Source organism: Mirounga angustirostris, unplaced genomic scaffold, assembly GCF_029215605.1.
Source record: "Mirounga angustirostris isolate CCGP_5_RB_7025 unplaced genomic scaffold, mMirAng1.0.hap1 SCAF_15, whole genome shotgun sequence".
In the NCBI taxonomy this organism is placed as follows: Eukaryota; Metazoa; Chordata; class Mammalia; order Carnivora; family Phocidae; genus Mirounga; species Mirounga angustirostris.
This window is the reverse complement of record NW_026991723.1, coordinates 89,820,856-89,828,118: the sequence shown is the minus strand read 5'-3', so window position 1 is coordinate 89,828,118 and position 7,263 is coordinate 89,820,856.

Genomic DNA, 7,263 nt, shown 5'->3' with positions numbered 1-7,263 from the left:
GGTTGCCACAGAGGGCTTTTAGGGGCAGTGTTTTCTTGAAAACCAACTTGGAAGCTTGTGGCCTTGAGATTCTTGTGCCATCTTGGTTTGAGCACGGACTCTTGATAATACCTTTCATGACTTACTTCTTTGAAGTTTGGTCATTTTCTGTGATTACACTGTAGCTGCCAAAGAAAAAATACTCCCCACCATCCGAGGCCAGGAGGTCTGTTCCCCTATTTCTTGTTCACTCTGGCTTAGTGCTTCTGCCTGCCAGGAATAGTCTCAGAGCCCAGCCAGGGGCCCCCTACCTCTCCCTGCCTATACCTTAACCCTTTCCTTATTCATTATGACCTCATTTAACCTTAATTATCTCCTTAAATGCTGTCTCCACAGTGACATTGGAGATTAGGCTTCAACATAGGAATGTGGGAAAGGTGGGGGACACAATTCAGTCTATAACAACTACTAATGAATATATTTGATACTTACAGTTCTTTCATACAGAGTATTTTGCTAAAAACATTTTGCTCTTACCTTTATTTTACAATGCTTAGTATAAGTGATTAACCTAGCCAGGTTTACTATAAAAAGGACCAGCTACGTGTACATAATATATGTTAATAAACCATAGAAATAGCATACCAAACTTTTAAAATTAGCATATTTTCTACCCAAAATATTGTTTACCTTAAGATTTAGGGCTTTAGGGGCACCTGGGTGGCTCAGTCAGTTAAGCGTCCGACTTTTGGTATCGGTGGCTCAAGGTCATGATCTCAGGGTCATAGGATGGAGCCCTACATCAGGCTCCGGGCTCAGCACAGAGCCTGCTTGGGATTCTCACTCTCCCTCTCTCTCTGCCCCTGCCCCCCAGCCCATGCTCTCCCCCCAAATAAAATAAATCTTTAAGAAAAGAAGTGAAAAAAATATTTAGGACTTTAAAATAAAGGGTTAAATCCAGTAAAGGTTTTGATTATTTTTTGTTACAGGAGATGTTTTTATAACTGAAATAACATTTCAGGTAAACAAAACATTGGCAAATACTGATAATTCATTTTTTTTGTTACCCTATATAATTTCTTCAATACTTTTCTTTAAAAAGGTGTAATGCCAGGGCATCTGGCTGGCTGGCTCAGTTGGTGGAGCATGTGACTCTTGATCTCAGGGTTGAGTTTGAGCCCCATATTGGGTGTAGAGACTACTTAAAAATAAAATGTTTTTTAAAAAAGGTATAGGGATGCATGGGTGGCTCAGTCGGTTAAACATCTGCCCTCGGCTCAGGTCATGATCCCAGGGTCCTGGGATCGAGCCCCACGTCGGGCTCCCTGCTCAGTGGGGAGCCTGCTTCTCCCTCTGCCTGCCGCTCCCCCTGCTTGTGTTCTCTCTCTCTCTCTGACAAATAAAAAATAAAAATCTTTAAAATAAATAATTAATTTTAAAAAGGTACAATGCCTTAATATTAAAGATTTCTAAATAAAACATGTATATATACATGTACATATATATATTATTGGCAGAAACTTAGACAAATAAATGGGGAAATACAGTATATTTGATAACTGGAAGACTCAATTGTAAAGATGTTAATTCTCCCTAAATTGATCTATAGACTCTATACAATAAAGTAAAAATACCAACAAGATTTTCTATGAAATGAATAAGCTAATTCTAAAACTTAGGCGGAAAAGCAAAAAGTAGCGGATACAATCTTGGAATAAAACAAGGTGGGGATATTTACATGCCAGTTTCAAGAGTTAACCGTAAATCCACAATGTCGCACTTGTGCAAAGACAGATTCATGAAACAAACATGAAAGGTACTCTATCTACAACAGCAACTGCACACCAGAATTGTGGGCAATGACATTTTCATCGCTGCCCCCCCTAGTTTAGATGATCAATAAGTATCTGATGAACAAATGGATTGATGGATGCAGAGGTGAACAGACCATGAAGCTGCTAAAGCTTCAGCTCCAGAGGCCATCCTCTGCAAGGGCACTTTCTCAGGTGCCAAAAGAAGCGCTAGTCATGTATTCAGAAGGTTAAAAATTTTTTTTTTAATTTGTGTGTTTTATTTTCCCTCCCCAAGCTCAGTAATAAAGTCCCCGTGTATTGCATCTATTCACTTGAGAACATGTCTTTCATTTGACAGGTCAAAAGATTAAGCTTGTATTTCTCCTCTTCTCCCAAACCAGTCATTGCCTCTATGGAGCATTGACTTCCTTCCTTGAAAATGCTGTTCTGTTGAGCGGTTTTCACCTTGGGACTGAAGGACACCTTTCACCCTCAGGCTTGGTCTAGTCGCACAGGCTGGTCCAGGAGAGATGTTCACTCATCTCTTCTGGGGTCACCATTGTTTGTGAGCAGAGGAGGCTGGGTAGCCGGATTTCAGGACTGCTGGTAAAGCTGAAGGGAAAAGGCTGAGCTACCAGGAAGGGTCCTAGGAGGCCTCTACTGGTTCCATGCACTCTGGCCTTCTTGGAAGCCCTACATCTCTCACATTATATCAGATACCCTACAGCCCACGTTTGAGAATATTTGCGTAAAATTATGTGAGTTGAAATGAATTGCAGTGGATGGTTAGACATGTTTCTTTCTGTAAAAACTTCAATATTTATTGATACTAGTATTATAGCTTTAGATTTTTCATTCAGTAATTTCCTTCCAGGCTTGCAACATTTTATTAACCTCTTGCAAATTCCAAAGCCCCAGGTTCTGTGTTCATGGATCTGAGGGTTAAATGGCCCTTGTTGCCAACTCTCACTGCTCAGGAAGAGAAGGTTTTGGAAGAGGTGTGAAGGGTATACCGAGGGCCTACGGGACAAGGAATGGAAGGGAATGGGACTGAAATTCAGCTCAGTCATGATAGTAAATGATAGTAAATACCTCACTTCCTATTCTCCCAGGACCAAGTTTCCCACCAAATACTAGGAAAAACTTTATTTGAAGTTGCTGCATTAAGAGATAAAACATTTTTAGAAGTATTTCAAAAGCATGAGAAAAGAGTGCATAATATATTATTCCATTGAAAAGAGTTCTAAGGGTACCAGAGTTCTAGGTGGCTCAGTCAGTTAGGCATCCGAATCTTGGTTTTGGCTCAGGTCGTGATCTCAGGGTTGTGACTTTGAGCCCCTTGATGAACATGGAGTCTGCTTAAGATTCTCTCTCTCCCTCTCCCTCTGACTCTCTCAAAAAGAAAAAAAAAAGTTTAGAACAGTCTAAATGAATCTATGGTGATAGATAAAGTGACAGAAATCAGATCGCCAGTTCCATTGGGTGAGTGTGGAGAAGGGGATTTACTGGAGAGTGTCCCAAGGGTACTTTCTGGGTTGAAAAAAAAATGTTTTATATCATGTTTGGAGATGGTTACATGAAATTATGGAGTTGTTAAAAGTCCTCAAACCAGGGCACCTGGGTGGCTCTGTCATTAAGCGTCTGCCTTTGGCTCAGGTCCAAGCCCTGCATTGGGCTCCCTGCTCTGTGGGAAGCCTGCTTCTCCCTCTCCCACTCCCCCTGCTTGTGTTCCCTCTCTCACTGTGTCTCTCTCTGTCAAATAAATAAAATCTTTAAAAAGTAAAATAAAAGTTCTCAAACCATGCACTATTTAGTATTTTATTGTGTATAACTATATAAACTACATGAAGTTGACAGAAATTAAAGGAATATGAGACAGAAGTGAAGATAAATGATGTTGAAATCAGTAGAAATTATAACAAAAAATTCAATAATTCATTAAGAGATCAATTTCAAATAGAAATAACGAGTAAGAGATTCTCGGGTTGTTGATAATGCAATGACAATGAGGAATGAGTCACATGATCAAACTGGAGAAATTACTGAAATTTTTTTAAAGATTTATCTGAGAGAGAGCATGGGAGTGGGGGGAGGGGCAAAGAGAGGGAGAGAGAGAGGATCTCAGACTTCCCACTCAGCATGGAGCCCCACGTGGGGCTTGATCCCAGGACCCTGAAATCATGACCTGATCCGAAACCAAGAGTCAGACGCCCAACTGACTGGCCACCCAGGCATGCCGAAAGTACTGAAAAAAAATTTTGTTTTTTAAGATTATACGTATTTATTCATGAGAGACAGAGAGGCAGAGGCAGAGGGAGAAGCAGGCTCCCCAAGGAGCAGGGAGCCTGATGTGGGACCCGATCCCAGTACCCCAGGATCATGACCTGAGCCAAACAAAGGCAGATGCTTAACCATCTGAGCCACCCAGGCACTGAAATTTTTTTTTTTTAAGATTTTATTTATTTGAGAGAGTGAGTACGTGTGAGAGAGTACAAACAGTGGGTGTGGGGGGTTTTGGAGGGGCAGAGGGAGAGAGAGAAGCAGACTCCCTGCTGAACGGGGAGCCCAATGCAGGGCTCGGTCCCAGGACCCTGAGATCATGACCTGAGCCGAAGGCAGACACTTAAACGACTGAGCCACCCAGGCACCCCAAAGTACTGAAATTTTGACATAAAGTACTGACATATAAAAGTCACAATATGTTTCTAAAGATGAGAACATCCATGACAGCCTTGTAATAATGTGTCATCAGTTCTAAATATTTAGGCTCAGTCACTACATCAGAAACTGGGCTCTGAAATCTTACAGGTCATGTGAAAAAAAAAACTTGCTAGTAATTTTAATTTGACAACCCTAAAAATTTACATGACATTGTCAGATGGAATCAATTTGAAAGAAACTTTTATAAACTTTATTTTTAAGTTTTATTTTTTTAAAAGATTTTATTTATTTGAGAGAGAGTGAGCACGTCTGCGCGTGCGCAGAGTGAGAGGGAGAAGCAGACCTCCCTTCTGAGCTCGAGATCACGACCTGAATCATCCAGGCACCCCTATTTTATTTTTTTAAATATTTATTTATTATTTGAGAGAGAGACAGAGATCGAGGGGAGGAGCAGAGGGAAAGGAAGAGAGAGCGAGAGAGAGCCAGCAGACTCTCTGCTGAGCACAGAGCCTGACGTGGGGCTTGATCTCACAACCCTGAGATCACAACCTGAGCCAAAATCAAAAGTCTGACGCTTAACCAACTTAGCCACCTAGGCACCACTAAGATGTTAAGTAATCTCTACACCCAACCTGGGGCTCAAACACACAACCTCAGATCAAGAGTCATGCACTCTACTGACTGAGCCAGTCACATGCCCCAAAACTTTTATAAACTTTTTAAAAAATATTTTATTTATTTGACAGAGAGAGACACAGCGAGAGAGGGAACACAAGCAGGGGGAGTGGGAGAGGGAGAAGCGGGCTTCCCGCTGAGCAGGGAGCCTGATGTGGGGGCTTGATGCGGGGCTCGATCCCAGGACCCTGGGATCATGACCTGAGCCGAAGGCAGATGCTTAACAACTGAGCCACCCAGGCGCCCAACTTTTATAAACTCTTAATAAAATTTCATCACCCTTGCTAGAGAAAAGACTGCATTCCCTTTGGGTTCTCTATTGAAAAAGATCTTCAACCTTATTGTTGAGGTAATTAAAGTGTGTGAAGCCAAAATACACAATTTTTGTAGAGCTGTGTTTGTAGTTTGTTTTTCGGGGGGGGGGGGAGATTTTTTTTTTATTTTAGTGGATCTTGTCTATTTAAAAAATGTATAATTTGTGCTAATCATCCTAAATGTTAATTTTATTCCTAATTTTGTATTCATAGAGGGGACTGTTGGTGTCCTACAACTGCAGGGAGGCTGCCTGCTGAGCCCCTAACCCTAACCCTCAAATTGTGTAAGCTCTGGGCTCTACAAATCCTGAGTATACCCTGGATCAGTGAGTCACAGGACATAAAGTTGAGTGTAAAAAACAATTTCCAGTAAAACGCATTTAGGGTAATTTCATAAAGTTAAAAAGCATGCAAATATATCAATATATCATTTACAGATTGAAAGCAAATGTGGTAGAATTAAAAGGCTCACAGAAGGCTCCGAGGCAGGATGAAATTGTGAATTGGGCACTTTCTGCCTTCATGAACACGTTCCTCTTTAAAAATACCAAAACTGTGACTATGTTGGTATAAAGACACATATGTTAACTATTAAAAGATTTGATCCAACCTAAACTTGCGCCTTGTTTTCCTAATTTTCGAAGAAGTTAAAACATTTTCGTGTGTCTGGGGGCAAAATAACCCTGTTCAGTATTCAAGGTGATCATTTTGTCTCTGCCGTGGTGGTGAGGAGCTTGACCTTTTCCCAATACTCCTTCCCGTCCACTTTAGTCAAAACCTAAGTAACACATTCTGCAAGGGTCTACGTGAAAATGGTGATGTCAGGGAAATACGAAATCCAGGTTATTTATTTTTATCATCTTATCCGTCTCTTAAATTTCTTGCCAACAGCCATCCAGAACCTCATGTCAGACCAGTGTTCCGTCAACACAGTACTTTAATGAGGACACACACACACCTTATTGTAACGAGTACGGTGCGCAGCGGTTCTGTAACGTTCTTAGGTACTCGGCGGGGGGAGGCGTGTGGCAGAGAAGCATCGAGAAACGAGGCGAGCAACGGTCGTTGCTCTCGCGCTGCAGCGCGCGGTGCGGGGACAGTTCAGGTGCCGCAACGGACAGGAGTGGGGGAGGGGGCCAAGCCACGCCCCCTCGCTGGAAGGTTCTCCCCGCCCGCCCACGCCCCCGGCCTCCATTCAGTCCTCGGTGACGGGTCCCTGCGGTGCGGCCGTCGCTGGCCCGCCAGTGCCCGCCGCTCCGGTCCTCGGTAGCGTCGGTTGGCACCGGTCTCCGCCTCCTCCACCAGAGTAGAGGCGGGTGGAGACACCTCGCCACCCAAGTCAGGGGTAGGCGGTCCAAACCGGGTATGCTTCCCAGTGGTGGTTGCTGCTGTCTTTACCATCCTTCGTGTATCCTTTTTCTGTAATACAGGGTGTACGTATCCCAAAATTAGGTGTTGATTACACATCTTAGGTATTTAAAGGCGATGAAAAAGGGGGGAAAAAAATCCTTCCTGATCTTGAACAGTACCTGAGGCGCTGAAAAGAGAAGAAAAGGGACGGGAAAAAAACGCAGTAGGGTAGGCGCGGATCCCGCCCCCGGCTAGGCGCATCAGGGTGCGGCCCTTACCGGAAGCGAGTCCTGGGCGGGGCCGCGTTCACCGCCTCGCAGCCAATGCCCCGCCTTCCCCCAACACGGGCGCTCCCGATTGGCCGAGCCCGGCATCCCGGAAGTGACGCGAGCTTCTCGGCCTCCCCGCGGAGCCCGGGTGCGCCTCTTCCACGCCCCGCCCCTCGGCGCCCCAAAACAAGAAAGCTGCGGCGGGGGCGGGGCCTGCGTTTG